The 15,756-nt window shown below is 44.8% G+C and overlaps 1 protein-coding gene across 13 annotated transcripts in view; it reads left to right on the forward strand.

The window, feature by feature from the left end:
- CAMK2G (calcium/calmodulin dependent protein kinase II gamma) overlaps positions 1-15,756 on the forward strand; it is a 118,134-nt gene that overhangs the window by 20,432 nt on the left and 81,946 nt on the right. Inside the window, exon 1 of one of the 13 annotated variants that reach the window (XM_029958528.1) lies at positions 5,962-5,980. The exons of the other annotated variants lie outside the window; for them this stretch is intronic. The gene's annotated coding sequence lies outside the window, so the exon portion shown is untranslated. Of the gene's footprint in view, positions 1-5,961; positions 5,981-15,756 lie in introns of those variants that run through there. 13 annotated transcript variants of the gene reach the window in all.

Here is a 15,756-nt window from a genome sequence, read left to right on the forward strand (position 1 = left end):
CCCCCACACCCAGTTCTTTACCTCCTGTGAAAAGGAATGTTAATACCGTGAAAGAAAGATGTGAAGCACCATTCTTCCAGGCTTAGTCCTGGGAACTGCCTGAATGTGGTACATGGTTGGAATTAACTTTTTACACTGGAGCTATAAACATTGTTCTGCTTCTCTCTGTGGGTAATATGCTGGTCACCTCCAAACAAACAGGACGTCTGTTCATGACTAGAAATTCACGATGATTTAAGCAATATTTGAATTGAAAGCATGAAGAGTATGATGTCAAGCCTTCTCCATGGAAAATGATATTGTAAGTTATTAGATGCTTCAATGCACAAGTTGTAGGGATATCAACTGTATTACTAACTGAAAGCCCTGGTGATTCTACAGGTTTTGTGAAGCACTGAAACACCACAACAAATTGGGAAGGTACTTCTCTGACTCTTGACAGTGGATTTCAGCTGTCACGGAGGCTCCCCTTCTTGTAGGCTCCCTTGAGGTTCTGGAAGGCTGTGATTAGGTCACCATGAAGCCTTCTCTTTTCCAGGCTGAACAATCCTAATTCTCTGAGCCTTTCCTCCTAAGAGAGGTGCTCCATCCCTCTAGTCATCTTGGTGGTCTCCTCTGGCCTCACTCCAAGGTCAGTGTCCTTCCAGTGCTGGGGACCCCAGAGTTGAATGCAGCACTCCAGGTGCACATTGCTGGGTCATGTCCAGCCTCTCTTCCACTGGCACCCTCAAGCCTTTCTCGGCAGGGCTGCTCTCAGTCTGGACTGATACAGGGGTTGCCCTGGCCAGGTGCAGCACCTTGCACTTGGTCTTGTTAAACTTAGTGAGGTTCCCATGGGCCCACTTCTCCAGCTTGTCCAGGTCCCTTTTAACTATTGCTTGGGTTGACCCTTCTAGGAAGAAGCGTGCCAGCTTCTCCTGTGCTCAGTGGTTCTGTAGCTTCATAGAAGTGAAATTCTTGTTCAGGCTTCTCTTTAGGCTTCCAACAACACACATAGTTTCAGATTTTCAGTAGAAGTAAGAGTTCACTGTTCAGAGTCTGTTTGTATGAGGGGGGTTGGGAGGGGGTGGGAAATATGTGTTTGTTCCTTTTAGTTGCTTATATGCCTGAAATTTAAGGATGTGGTTGCATATCTTTATAAGTCCATGATGTGATCACTAACCCCAAAAGGACTGCAAGTTTTACTTGAGTAAAAAGGAAGAGGTAGTGGTGGGGTTTTTTTGGGTTTTTTTTAGATTTTTTTCTTTTTCCAGTTGCTTCTGTTTTAAAATGTTCATTTTTAAGTCATGAGGCATAGCTTCATTGCAAACTGGAGATCTTTAAAGCCATCTTTCTCTTAACTGTCTACTCATTTGGAATAACTGTGAATCCAAATGAAGGGCAAATAGTACTTGGTTTTGAATTATTGGTGTTTATGGAAAGGCAAACTGTTTCCTTCCCTCCTGCCCTTGCCACAATAAGGGCATTGCTTTTGTGCAATGTAAACTGCATTTAGTAATGGTCTTGTGCTTAAGAGCTTCTAGTTAATGAGACCTATTAACAATAATGAAAAATGGCATCCTTAAAGTGCAGACCTAGTCAGAAAAATAATTCTCCAAGAATGACTGGATGGCTGCGCGCTCTTTCTTGGCTTATTTAATTTAGGGGGTGGGGGAGGAGTAGAGTCTTGGCTCTGAAACTAATTATTCTCCTACAAATGTGCCTGTGATCTGCACTTCCCGCTGGGGATTTGTAGAGCTGGGGCTTCTATTGCTAAAGAGCTTCCCAGACTGAGCCTAGCTGAGACCGGGGCGTAGGCTTGGCTTTGCTTTCCCAAGCCTCAGCAGGAGTGGCAGTAGTAAAACCCATTTTTTGGTCTGCTCAAATGAACACATCTGAGTCAACACAGAGCAGTTGCATGGAGTAGGAAAGTGATTTTTTTTACATAATTATTCATCTGGCTATGTTTGTGTTTTAATGTGTTGCCACCTCCGCATCATGTGCTGTTTTAGTTAGGAAGGATATGCATTGCTTTTCAGTACGGGAATAATCCTGCTTAAGGAAAGGGGAGGATTGGCAGCAGCTACATTGGACTGGAAATACAAAAACCCCCTATGTTCCTGCTTAGACTGACACAAGGAAACTGCATGGATGATGTCTATGCATATGAATAAATAGTAAGGCATTACAGGAAAAGAGAAGTAGAAACTACCTGTATCTCTGCCTTAGTGTCCTCCCACTCAGTACTGCTCTCACATGTACGTTTTAATAATTTCCTTTCGAGCTAGGACAGCCTGTCATGCCAGTCTGTGGACTTGGAATATCTTCCCTTAGTATGGGTCCATCTTAATTGAAACAGATTTCTCTGGTTGTTCTCTTACTGCACTGTACAGCTTTCTATGGTTATAGGTGTTCTGTATATTGGGGGAACTTCCATGCTGTGGAACAAAGCGGGCACATTTTACTACAGGGGAGAGATTTTCACATAAAAGGGATGTTTCTTCTCCCATTTTGGGGGCAGCATTGGTTGGTGAAGACAGACTTAATTTCTTGGTTCTGTACCCAGGCTGCCAACTCAAGCTAATGGTACCATACCCTTTAGGATTTTAATTGAACTTCATCTTCTAATAAGGCATCATCCTATTAACTGCCATCTGTGGTAGAATCACATGCTTGAAGCTTAGTGGTCCTGGATGGATAGTGAGTGTCCAACTCAGTGGCTGGGATTCTTCACTTCTTCCATTGGTGCCAAGTAGAAAGGTGTCAGTGTCTGCTCACAAAGGAGCTATTTCTGTTCTATAATGAAAGCATTTCAAATCACTTTGCCCTTGCCTCTAGCAGGTTTTGTGAGGTTCATGTAATTTTTCAGCATATGTTACATATTTGCACACGTGTCCTTTGTGGAAGAAAAGAGTTGGATTGTTTGCCACTGAGCACTCAAACCCTACTGTAGGGACTGTCAAGCCATCTGTGGGAGACACCTGCTTGAAAAGAAAACAGACTTCTGAAGCTGTTTATGTGTGGAAATTGGAAACCGATGGATGCCTAGGGTGTGCAGGAGCATTGGCTAGCAGCTTCCATTAAAAGGGAGCCCGGAAAGATGCTGCATGGTGAGCTGCTGCAGCTCCCAGTGGAGCCGTGGGCGTGTTGAACAGGAGGCAGGCCAGTGCATGGAGGAGGAGGTGGCTGGCAGTGCAACAGGGAGCAGACCACTAATGGGACTGCACTGCTGTGTAGGTTAGAGGAGAAATTAGTTCTTGGTGCAAAGTGTTTTGTGGCCTGACATCCAAAGCCAGTCAGCAGCGCCAGCTTTGTGTGTGTGTGATTTGCAAGGATATGCCTCTGTTCTGCTTTCTTAGACTGATGTGTTTGAAAAGATTTGGATTTCTTTACTGAAGAATTGAAATGGAGAAGGTGCCCCTTGAACTTCATATGTTCTAATAAGGCATTAACAAAAGGAGGGGAAAAAGTAAATGCGAACCTGAAGAACACAATGTGAGCTTGTGGTAAAATTTGCACCTTATAATTTCCACTTGCTCTCCTTGGCTTGTCTGTTTTTGAGATGGAAGCACTGAGCACCCATGCTTCTGCTGTGCCTAATGTATCTTGACATACCCAGTGTTGCTGAAAATCTTATTTTTGGTCATTCCTTGGAATCATTTAATACATTTAATCATGTGTTCTGTAATCTATGTTGTGGCATCACTACCAATTTGCATAGACAGTGTTAATTCTGCTATTTTTTTTTTAATTTCCAGGCATTTTGGAATAGAACTTAGGTATTACATTTTTTAAAATGTGCTATACATACTGAGTCTAGATAAATGTTCTTCCTCTGTCTTTTCACTGGCTCGGTCATTCAGTGTTTTATTACTCACACTGCTGGGCTAACTGTTGGCTGGTAGAGAAGGAAAGCTTTTACATCTATGAATTCTTTGGTAAGAGATAATGACTTTTGGAGTAGCTGCCACTTCACCTCCTTCTATGTCCTTTCCTATGGCTTGTGAGCAGTGTGCAAAAGAGTATGGGGAACAAAGTTTGTCACAACCTACCACCTCTTTCAAGATGTCTGGAATGTCTTTTGACTAGAGTGGATCAGGATAAATGGCTGATTGCCACTTCAAGGTGCATTTAACACTTGTACATTACAGCTTAGTTTGTACATAGCTGGTATTGAAGAGGAGGGGCCATTTATAGGACAAAGAAGTGCCCTTTATTAGAAGTGCCTATAACAAATTGGTATCTCTTGGGCAATATTGCCCTTTTCCTTAAAAAACAGGGTAAAAGATGGTGAGGCTATCTGTTGTCTGATCTTGCCTTACTCATAGCTGGTGTGATGATAAGCAGTTCATTGCGTTCAGGTGTTTTTTGAGTTTTGATATTAAATTCAGACAGAAAGCTCAATAACACTTTTTTTCTTTTTTTTTCTTTCTTTTATTTTCTTTCTTTTTATTTTCCTTTTTGTTCATCTCATTCTTTTAAAAGTAGCTGATGTCTGGTAAGAGCAAACGAGATTGCTGGACAGGCAACATCTATGGAAAAGCAGAGAGTCATATTGGGCCTCAACTTTCTAAAATGCAGACAATTTTGTGTCTTGGATTGTGTTTCTACAAAATGGTATATTCTGTTATAGCTGGGGCTATTAGGCTAAATTAGTTGCTGTTTAAAGCACCTGAAAATTCAGTGTTAGAAGGCATCATAGAAAATGCTGAGTGTTCTTTCTGCAGCCAGTATGAACAATCTGGATCTGTATTGTATTTGAAGGACATTTCAAATTGTTTTTCTTGATGCTTAGTCATGACCTGTCTATATGTTAACATGTATTTTCTGAGTGATAGATGGAGACTTTAATAATGTATGTGCTGAGCAGAAGGATCTTTCCTATATCATTAAATATTTGCTAACAAGTTTTCATGATTTGGGTCACTCCAGCCTACTGAGGTAGATGATTAGAGATGGTCTAGTGATACCCTCAGAGCTTTACTAATCAGAATCTTATGAACTAAACCAGGAGCAAATATTTTATCTTTGTAATAATATTTCATAAACTGAAGGATCTCAAAGTATATCTCAAGCTGACAGTGCTAATGGGGCCACTGAATTGCAGTCATAGGCTGGGGAATCACAGAACATGGCTGCGTCTCAAACTGGAGCTGAATCCGAATGATCCTATTGAGTAACTCAAACATCATGAAGAGAGTTAGCCTGCTGGGAATATGATGCTTCAGAAAAAAATCAGAAGAAATAATAAAGCTGAGTTTTTTGTTTGTTTTGGGGTTTTTTTTGGAGTTGGGGGGTGGTGGTGGTTATTACTCTTTTAAAAGTGTGAGGAGGAGAGGGAAGCAGCCAAATCTAACTTGCACTGATGAACACAGGAAGATGCAAAATAAAGATCTGTGGTGTATTTTTGCCAAAATATGACTCATTGTTTCTCTTGTCCAAATTATATTCCTGGGAGCATCTGATCACCACAGAGCTGCAAACTGATTTTGCCCAGTGGTTAAGACTCAAGGATGCATCTTGTTATCATGAAGGCAACCAGAAGTTCCCAAAGACAATTTCTTGTCAGAATAGCTGCCTTGGACAGGGCAAAATATGTTTCAGCTCAGCAGGAGGCAGAGGAGACTGGAAAAGTACCTTAGAGATGCAGACATTTGGATTTCTGAGATGTGTTGCCCTCTTCGTCCTCTGACTTCAAAGAGCGAAATGTTCAAGGTCCTCCTGTGTGGGGACCTGCTTATTTGATAAACAAAGTAAACTCTTCAAAATCCCCTCTTTTCCTGGTAATCTGGGTGTTTTCCCTCTCCGGACTGACTGCTTATCTTGTCTTCCCTGTGCTGCGGATCAGAAAGACCAAGATGGGTTTATCTTAGCCCACAGCAGTGCAGGCTGCCATCAGCATGAGTCTGCTGCAGCTCTTCCTGCCAGCCCCGGCTCTTGGTGGCGTTGCCTGGCTCTTCTTTCTGAAACCCTCTCCTCCCAAACCTACCAGGGCAATTTGGTAACTATTTTCTCCAGACCTGTCTTCACTTTCTTTTTTCCTGTGGTGCCAAGTTTGTGGCTTTTCTCTTACAGGGAAGGGTTATGTATAGGCTGTAGTAAGAAAAAAACTTCTCCCATAAGCAGTCACTGAAGTGCTTTTCTAGATGAGTTGCTGACCCCTTGAAGCTTCTATTTCTCTTAGTCGTGGAGTCAAGTGTCCTATTATTCTAATATTTTAATAATTCTCATGTGTGGTCCATTCTGTTCCTGTAGAGCAAACTGGGAGCTTTAACCATTTCCAGTTTTAACTTCAGACACTGTAAATGCTTCAGTGCTCTGTCGTGGTGGTTTCCTGACCACCTAGAGCTAGAGAGAGAATTGCTCTGTATGCTCATAGACACGGGTGGAGATGCTGCTCCTTGCAAGTTCTCCAACATAGTGAATGAGTGGGGGGAACCTTAGTGCAGATTTAGGAGTCCGTACACTCTAGTTTTGGCTGTTCTTGTTAAAGAACAGTAGGCAACCTGAGGGGTATCAGGCACTGTCTTTTCTCATGGGAGAGGTCCTTCATTCTGACTGTAAGCAGCCAACTGCATAATTGCTTCTTGGGAAATCAGTGTGTTTCGCTAACTGCTGAACAGCCCATCTTTAAAGCACTGCTGTCTTAATAGCAATGTCATATTTGCCTTGCTATAATCCAGATTGCATGTGATATCCTGGTATTATGTGACCGGGTTTTTCTGCTTTCTTTTAGGTGCAGAATCTAGGGCTGCACTGCTGATTCCTTGCAATTTTCAAATAAATTGCTTTATTCTCACTCTAGTTTTTGGTCTCCAAAACTATTTTTCTTCACTATGTGATGAGAGGATGGTAAAGATTGATCTTCATTATGTGCTTAGAAAAATGATGGCCTCTTATGCGAGTGCCAGGAGTTAAGAAGGGAGAATATTAGGGGAACTCTGATGAACAGTTTTCTCTTATGATGGATTGCAGAGTAGTGGTAATTCAGTCAAAAGACTAGAACATCATATGGTCTGATATAAACTGCATGTGAGCAGTATCTTAGAGGATCACAGCAAAGGGTAGTTGAATAGTACCCCATAGCTTCCTGAGCAGTCTCAGCCAGCACGAGCTGTGTGCTGCTGCTGAAAGAGGCAGCTTTTCTTCTGACTGTTCCCTCTTTGCACTAGCACAAATTCTTTATATAGATGCGTGGTGAACCAGGTTAATGATGGATCAGTTCAGCTATCCAGTTCAGTGCAGGCTGCACAAATGCTTGTGCCAGCACCAGAAGCAAAGAAGATGTAGGGGCATTAGGAAAGAGGCAGGGGAAGGATGGGACTGCAGTGATTGCCAGCATTGCAACAGAGGGATCTCCTGTGCCTGCTGTTGGACAAATCTGCACCACAGACAGTGCCAGGAGAGTGATCTCTTTTTTCCTAGAGATACTCCAAAAAATCTGGCTTTGTCTTAGCTGTAACCTTTCAGGGGAGAAAGTCAGGGGAATCCGTGCTGTAGTGGAATGTTTAACTCATACAGCTGTAACTCTGGAATCCTCAATTCCAGTAGCATACCTGAGGACTCACAGATGCTATTGCATCTCTATGCAGCTGAATTACTATGATACCGTCTGAAGGGTATATGGGATTTTTGGAGGAAGTGTGAAGTTCTTCAGGCTTTTAAACAGTGGTTTCTTGCTGTGGTGCTAGCTCTGTAGATATGTGCTAGTCTACTGAAGGAACTCTTCTAATGCAACATCCTGGAATTGCTGTGCCTGTTTACTGGCAGACGTAATGCGGACAGAAAGGAAGGCCAGCAGTGGTTAGCATCACCTCTAGCAGGGAATTTTAATGTTCTGGAAGTGTGGTCTTGAGGGTGTTATCTATCCTCTCAAGCTTCGGTTTCAGATGTTGAACCCAAAATTTGGGTCTGAGATTGGTATGATTATCTATTTAGAACCACTGCATGGTTGAACAGAATGACATCCAGTCTTAAGATCACTTGAATGGAGAGATCTCTCTGCAGTGGGATAGTGGGATCTCTACGCAGTGGGGACTTCCCCCTCTGTGGGAAGTCGTTTTGTACAATTCAAGAGCGAGGCTCCGGGAGTGGGAGCGGTTTTCTCTGTGATCCCTCACAGTGTCATTGCCCACACGGTGAGTCACTGGTAATGCCTGAGTTCTTATTTTTAGTCCTGTTGCTGCCATCGGGCTGAAACCATTGGCCGGTAAGAGACTTAAGCGAGGAGATAAACACGTTAATCTCCCTAGACCTTCCCCCTCAGCTGCTGCTCTCTGCCTTTGTGCATCTCAAGATGTAGCTTTTCCAGGCCATTGGGCAGAACCACATCCCCTCCGTAGCCTCGTGGGACGTCATCCAAACCTTTTCACTATTAAGCCCTGGAGTGGGGAGGAACGCCTTCCGTGCACGTGGGTTTGCGTGCGCAGGCAGGGCAGTGTGCTGTCTGTGATCACAGCAAGCTGGACAGGCTGTTACTGTTCACCCCAGCACCTTTGCTGTCAGGGCTTTACAAGGAACATCCATTCTTTCCTCGGGTCCTGTCAACAAACTGTCTTTCCCTCCATTCCTTTGGGAAGAGTTCTGAAACAAACTAACAGTATTCTTTTGTATAAGCTTTCTGTAACAAGTAAGCAAGTCCATCCCCTTCCCTGAGCTTTTAAAGTATCCTGTTGAATTCTTGGGGAGGCCACTGGTTTCTCTGAAATATTGTATTGCTCTAATAACAATTTGTGTATTTATTCTTAGCCTTCCTTTTTGTCCTTGCTTTCCTGACATGGCAAGGCATTGTATATGGGAGTACTGGTGAGTGCTTCTTTGCCCAATAGGGGGCTGGTAGTGGTGGATACTGAATGGAGTGTTTTTTTCTGCTCTGTCCTTCTTGTGCCCCCTTTCCCTGTTACTTCTGGTCCTGCAAAATGAACTGGTTTGTAGATCCTACTGGTTCCAGATCTTTGTTTTCTCTGGGTTTTTTGTTAGCATGTGTGTCTCCAGCTTCAGGGACTCTTAAAAAGATTTACATCGTGTGAATTTTAGGGGAAGAAAGGAGTGTGTTAGCACAACACTTCTGTTAGCAGTGTTGATTATTTTCTTAAATTATGTATTTTGAGGGGTTTACTTTGGGAAGAGAAATGAAGGATAGACAATCAACTGGTGGGACTTGCTCTTGTTCCAGCAATAGTACACCTGAGCCCTCGTGGACCTCATTGTTTCGGAAGTCTCAAAACACACATCCAGAGCTAGTAGCACTATGTGGTTATGGGTGATCTGCTTCTCAGTTTCCTTGGCTGACTGGCTTTGGGTAGCCAGCCACAGCTCGTAATTTGAGTATGGTGCAGAATCCCGAGCTCCTGGCAGCATGCAGGTGGTACCACAAGCACATGCTTAACTGGGATGGAGTTCACTCCTATTAATGATGGCTTAGTTGGTGTCATTCTTCTGACCTCTCTGGTCCAAAGCCTCTTTCAATTCTGTACCCTCATTTTTGTACCCATATCCCTATACCTAGCCCAATTTTTACAAATTCAGAAAGATATTTTTGAAAACATCTTTTCTTTCTGATGCCTACCACTTAGAAGGGAAAGGATGAAGTGCTGGGTGTTTGAGGCCTTTTTTGTGTTTTTTTTACAGTCTCTTCTCTGATACAATTTCAAAGCACTTCTGACTGTCAGATCTGGGAGAACATTAGCTCAACCTAGGGATAGCATGCTCAAATATACAGTTGAGGCATAAGTTGAACAGAATAACTACCAGCATTGTCCCATCTGTGCGGTGGTGTGATTGTAAAAAGGCAGGTGGAGGGGGTGACCACAGTTTTGAATGAGGAGGTAGTGCTGCTAGCATGTGTAATTAGTAATATCTCACTGTGTCTGTATTTTCTTTTTTCCTCTCTCCGTTCCTCTTACTTTGCTACTCCTAGTCTTTACTCAAGTACTGACCATCTGAAGCTGATGAAGAGAGAGCTTGTTCTCTGCTGGCAGTGTAGCAGAAGGTGTGATTGCAGCATGAAGGACATAGTTCATTAACTTTATTCGCAGTGGTATAGAGATAATAGCATTGAAGTGGCAGTGATGTGGGTTTCAGTGGAGGCTCACAACTTAGGCACATATGTAAGTCCCCAGCAGGCCTGTACAATTTGCATTAAAGTCTATGAATCCCACCATTACTACTCCTGCTAGTGAATGTAGTGCTAACATGGATATATCTATTCATGCTGTGATTAAACCTTTGATTGCAGAGTAGACATCTCCATAAAGCTTTGAGTTCTTTTGCAAGGACAGAAGGTGCTCAGCAGGAACAGTATCAGAAGCTGGGTGTCTGTCTCTTGCTTATGAATGCCAGCTCCAGAGGAAATTGTTATGCAGTTTGCTTATCACTTCAGTTTTACTCCAGCTCTCACTCTGCTGCTGCACTTTTAAAGCGAAGGTCTTGGCTTCCCAGAGAACAGCTGCTCGTGGTATCCCCTTGCACAGAGTCTTGTTCGCTACAGCTCAGCCTCCTGGAACTTTTCCAGCCCCTAACCCTATGGAGAAAAACCTGTGTGATCACTGGAGTCCTTACAGGCAACAGCTTGTCTGTGGTGCTGGATTCATCATCATTAGATCCAAGGGAAGGCTGATTTGTTGTCCCCGTAGTCGAGGTGAGGAGGCAGATGGATGGAAGATGCTGGTGAGAGCCACCCATCTGTCCATTCACAGTAGAGCAGAAGAGGGGGTCATGGAAAGCCTGGGATTTTGATAGCCTGTGTCTTTGCTAGCTGTGGTGTGTTAGGGATGCTGGTATTTTTACTGTCGTGGAGGTGAGATAGTACTGTGGCTGCGGTGTGCTTGGGGAACCACCATGACTCTAATGGCTTCTGAAGTATAAAAAAGGGATCTAAAAACTAAGAAAGTGACCAAAAAGCCCAGTAATCCATTTGCTGCAGTATGCTTTGCTTTGCTCCTCCACACACCTTTCCTGCCAAAGGAATGAAAATGCAACTGTGGCAGGTGTATTCCTCACCACAGTTATGCACCCTGGAAAACTCTGGGAGCTATTAGCTGTGTTGGTGTGTAAGTCTCAGAAGTTAGGATGTGGTTTGTCTGTGGGATTTTGGTTTGAAGAGGCCTTGATTTTTTTGTCTAGGTTTTTTTTTTTATTTCCATTCCCCCTGCTCCAAAGCTCCAGAGAAAATTGTTCTTGGGAAGGTGACTCTGCTTTGCCCTCTGGATGTGTCAGCCCTACAGCTCCCCAGGGCAGACGCTGAGCACTGCAGAAAATAGGGGAGAACTGTGGGAATGGCAAGGCTGAGACCAAGACCACCTTTGATCTGATTCTTGAAATCAAAATAACGGGTACCTGCTGCTTCTCTACGTGCTTTGGGTGATTGTGGACAGGCTCTGACAGTTGCATTTTTTCTGCATTTTGACACTAGGCTCACCAGTGGTGGTGTCGGTGATCGTTGCAGTCATGGCCATGCAGAAGTTGGCAAGAGGCAAGGCCTCTTGTCCCTGCCAGAGACCTTCCCCTGCCTGGTCCTGTGTGTGCTGTGTGCTATATGCTTCCTCCAGTTTGCTGAGCAATTTTTGGAGTCTTTCCTCCTGTTCACCTGGAATCTCCACAGCTGTAGATCTATTGAGATACTGTTCTGAATCAAGGCTGTTTGTTCCCTCTCTCCAGACATCACCATGGTTTTATTCTAGGCTGCCCGTAGCATCTCTTCTCAGGCCCTGTGAAGCTGGGAATTGGTCAGCAAAGGTAGTTTATCCTTGCTGGATCAAATGCAACTTTCCTGTCCGTAGTGTGGTCAAGTGATGACTCTGAAAACCTTTGCTGACCTGTTCTGCAGGACTTATGCAGCCTCTCTTTCTGGATCAGGCAGAGGCTCACCCAGGTGTAGCTGATATACAAACTGATGGCTCAGCCACCTTCTGTGGTTCCTTTGCAGTTGCCTCAGCTCCATTTGAACTGCTGCTTCTGCTGAGCACTAGAGTGAAATCCTGTCCCTCATGGTGCAGTTTCTTCTACCCCTTACTCTTCCCTGGGACACATCCACAGATGCTCTATGCTGTCCCTGCTGTGGATCTCTGCTCTGAGCATTCAGTTTTTCAGAGTTCCTGCTGCCCCTCAGTCAGATACAACTCTAGGTACACTGCCTGTGTTGGCCTTCTTTTCAGGTGTGGTTTACAGTTAGGGTTGTGCTCTGACCTCACTTCCCAATGATGCAGGGAGTTCCTGTCTCTGTTCCTGTGAAGCTACGTGGCAGGAGATGAGAATTATCATCCAGCTTCTGAATGAGGGTACAGCCAGAAGGGAATTAGCCTCTGACGTATGGTTGATGGGATGGTGAAGGCACAACATCAGTGATGGCATGTGGGCATAGGTTAAGAAGGTCAGGATAGCAAAGCAACATCTGCGTAATCCCTTTGCTATTTTGTGTGAAGATGAATGAGTGGCTGGGCAGGGGGAGGAGGCAGCAAAATCACTGTTAGCAGGGCAGACTTTAGCGTGGTTACAGGTTTGATTTTGGTTTATTTTTTTAACAGGACTGAACAGATTTGTAGGACAGTAGCAGTAAAACATATACTAAGCCGGCAGGCCTCTTCTTGGGAATTTGCTAACTTCCCAGAATTGCTCATGTGAACAGGAGACAGATTCCTCACATCAGAAACTCTTGAAGAGTTGATAACAGCTCAGCATTTGAAGGGACAGCATACTTACTCTGTGACAACTCTTGCATTCCTCAGCCTGCCTGACCCTCCAGCTCTCTAGCAGGTGAACCTCTCTGCAGATGCTGGCAGCAACATGGCCACAGCATTTCCTCGGTGCTCCCTCCATACTGAGGGGCAGGGCAGGTCCTTCTTGCTGCAGCCTTTCCTGCTGGCCATAGCCAGCACAGTCAGGAGGTGTTCAGGAAGAGATGATTCCTGTCTGACTGCAGGGGATGAGGTGTGCTCAGAGAGCTGGGGCATGCACAGAAGCTATGCAGAAGTACATTGTAGTCCAGACACTTCATGCTGCCCTGGCTGGGGTAGAGTCTCTGTGTATTTTAGGCTTTCTGCAGCATGCTGCGACTTTAGGGAGGAAAAGAGGAGCGGCTGTCTTTGCAAAACCTCTGAATTGCTTGCCTTGCACTCTTCCTTTCCTTTCCTTTCATGTGAGCAGTGACAGCTACTAGAGAAGCTGCAGCCTCAGGATTTTCCTGCGTCTTCCTCCCACCAGAGCTGGCAATGCTGTTTTGATGTGTGTTTAATAGACCGAGCCCTGAGACACAGTGTGGGCCAATGCTAATCGGAAGGATCCGTTTTCCACCGGCATCTTCCTGGTCGGTGTCTGTCAGAGAGCAGAAGGCAGCGGCTGGGTGGAGGGATGTGGAGACCTTGTGCCATCAGGAGTGCTTCCTGGGGTGAAGTGTGCAGTGGCTGTGCTTTGGGGCATGAAGGCCTTGTCTCCCATGGAAGCTATGAAAAGCCCTCCTCAGCTTCCTCTGGGAAAAAAAAAACAATAGTGGATGACTAACACACTCTTTGTAAATACAACTTATCCTATCAGTCCTATCAGTGACTAATGAAGGTTTTTTTTCTCCCTTCCCCTCTTGTCTCACTAAAATAAAAGCAGTTGCTCAGAGATCTTTCCTCCTGTTTTATTTTACTCTTAACAGTGGTGTAGCAGGGCATGCAGGTCTTTTACAAAAGGCATCTTATTGCTTCTTTTTCTTATGTGAAACTTAATTCTAGATGGTAATTTGTGTATTCATTTTTTGTGAGGGTCATGGTGCACTCCTGAAGTGATTTTCTGTTCCATCTGCTGGTCTTTGCTTCTCATATTGGAACCTGCATCATGTCCACAATGCAGGGGAATCAAACCTCGCTTTAACTTTTTTGATGAAACCTTTGACAGCATGCCATTAGTCCTGCACATTTGGACCCTGCTCAGACGCTTGCTCCCGATTGTGTGTCTGGTTCTTGTGAGGGGGCATCCTATTTTTTTCTTGGCTTTCTACCAACAGACAGCTGCCAGCCTTCAGGTTAGAAAGCCTGTGGGCTTGCTCAAAGCTTTTGGAGAAAGTTTACTGTGCTAGTGCCGTGCTGCCTGGCCCTCACGAGATACACACAGTATGCTAACAAGCTACCAAAAGAACCAAAGACAATATTTGCCAAGACGTCTAGGGAGATGCTACTTATGTGTTTGGTAAGTGCATTATTGAAAAGAAGGACTTGTAATTCAATAGAAAGCTTAGTTTTAGGTGGAAATTATATATCAAATAGAAAAATTGCGCACAGAAGTCCTCTGAACCCTGCTCTGAATTGCCTCCATGGTCCCAAAGGTTATTCATCATCTGAGACAGAACTGTAAGGGACTTGGAAAAAGAATGCTCTTGAGTGCTGTCTTGGATTTGGCAAGCAGATTCCATAAAAGCCTGTCTGACCTTGTCACATTGACCTTTTCTGAAAAGAAATCTAGAAAAGCTGCTTGTAAGTTGGGTCAGGTTATTTTGCATGTCAAATATATTTCTGTTTTCGAGGCAGCAAGGACAGGAAAGGATGTCTTAATGCCATCAAATACTGCCCTTCCAACTCTGTCTTGTGAATTCCTGGAGGGAGCAAAGGAGAGCAGTACTCAGTAAGACCATGCGTCTTCTTTTGAGGATGCCATCAAGTGCATCTTCCTCCTTCCCTCTGTGCAAACCAGACAGTGTCACATTCATCTGACATTTCTGTGTCTGCTAGAGCAGTAGTTTACATGTCACTGTTACAAAAGAGAATTTTCAAACTTCTTTTTTTTTCCGTTCTTTTCTCAGGAAAGGTGGTGCCTCATTTTCTCTCTCTTTGCTTCTGCAGCTCCCATCCTGCCCTTCCCCCAGCCAGATCGTGACCTGTTCTCGTTATTTGCTCTCCCTGCCTGTCCTGGTGTGACACCAAGTCTTCACTACAGCCTTTTGCCACCCCCTCTTTATATCCAGCTTACAGATGACCTTAGTTGCTACTCCTGTGGCAGGGGAGCTGTGTGCTCGTGCCTACACTTGCACTCACAGGTCTCCTGGGTGCCTGTAGAAATGAATCACAGAATATCTTGAGTTGTAAGGAGCCCACAGGGATCATTGAAGTCCAGTTCCATGCCTTGCACAGGACAGCCCCAAGAATCCTACCATGGGCCTGACAGTTGTCCAAACACTTCTTGAACTCTGTCAGGTTTGGTGCTGTGACTTCCCCACTTCCCTGGGGAACCTGTTCCAGTGCCCAACCACCTACTGAGTGAGGAACCTTTTCCTATCCAGCATAAACGTCCCCTGACACGACTTCAGACCATCCCCTCAGGTCCTGTCACTGGTCACCACAGAGAAGAGGAGATCAGTACCTGCCCCTCCTCTTCCCCTCATGAGGAAGTTGTAACTGCAGTGAGGTCTCCCCTCAGTCTCCTCTTCTCCAGGCTGAACAGACCCAAGTGCCCTCAGCTGCTCCTCATACAGCTTCCCCTCAAGGCCCTTCACCATCTTCATTGCCCTCCTTTGGACACTCTCTAATAGCTTAATGTCTTTCTGATATTGTGGTGCCCAAAACTGCCACAATATTCCAGGAGATGCCACCCCAGAACAGAGCAGAGCGGGACAGACCCTTCCCTCGACTGGCTGGCGATGCTTTGCCTGATGCCTCCCAGGACAGGGTTGGCCCTCCTGGCTGCCAGGGCACTGCTGACTCATATTCAGCTTGCCCTCAACCAGAATCCGAGATCCTTCTGCAGGGCTGCTCTCCAGCCTCTCATTCCCCAGTCTGGACGTACAAGCGGAGATAGCCAAGT

Source organism: Manacus vitellinus, unplaced genomic scaffold (assembly GCF_001715985.3).
Source record: "Manacus vitellinus isolate BGI_N305 unplaced genomic scaffold, ASM171598v3 scaffold_15_pilon, whole genome shotgun sequence".
NCBI lineage: Eukaryota > Metazoa > Chordata > Aves > Passeriformes > Pipridae > Manacus > Manacus vitellinus.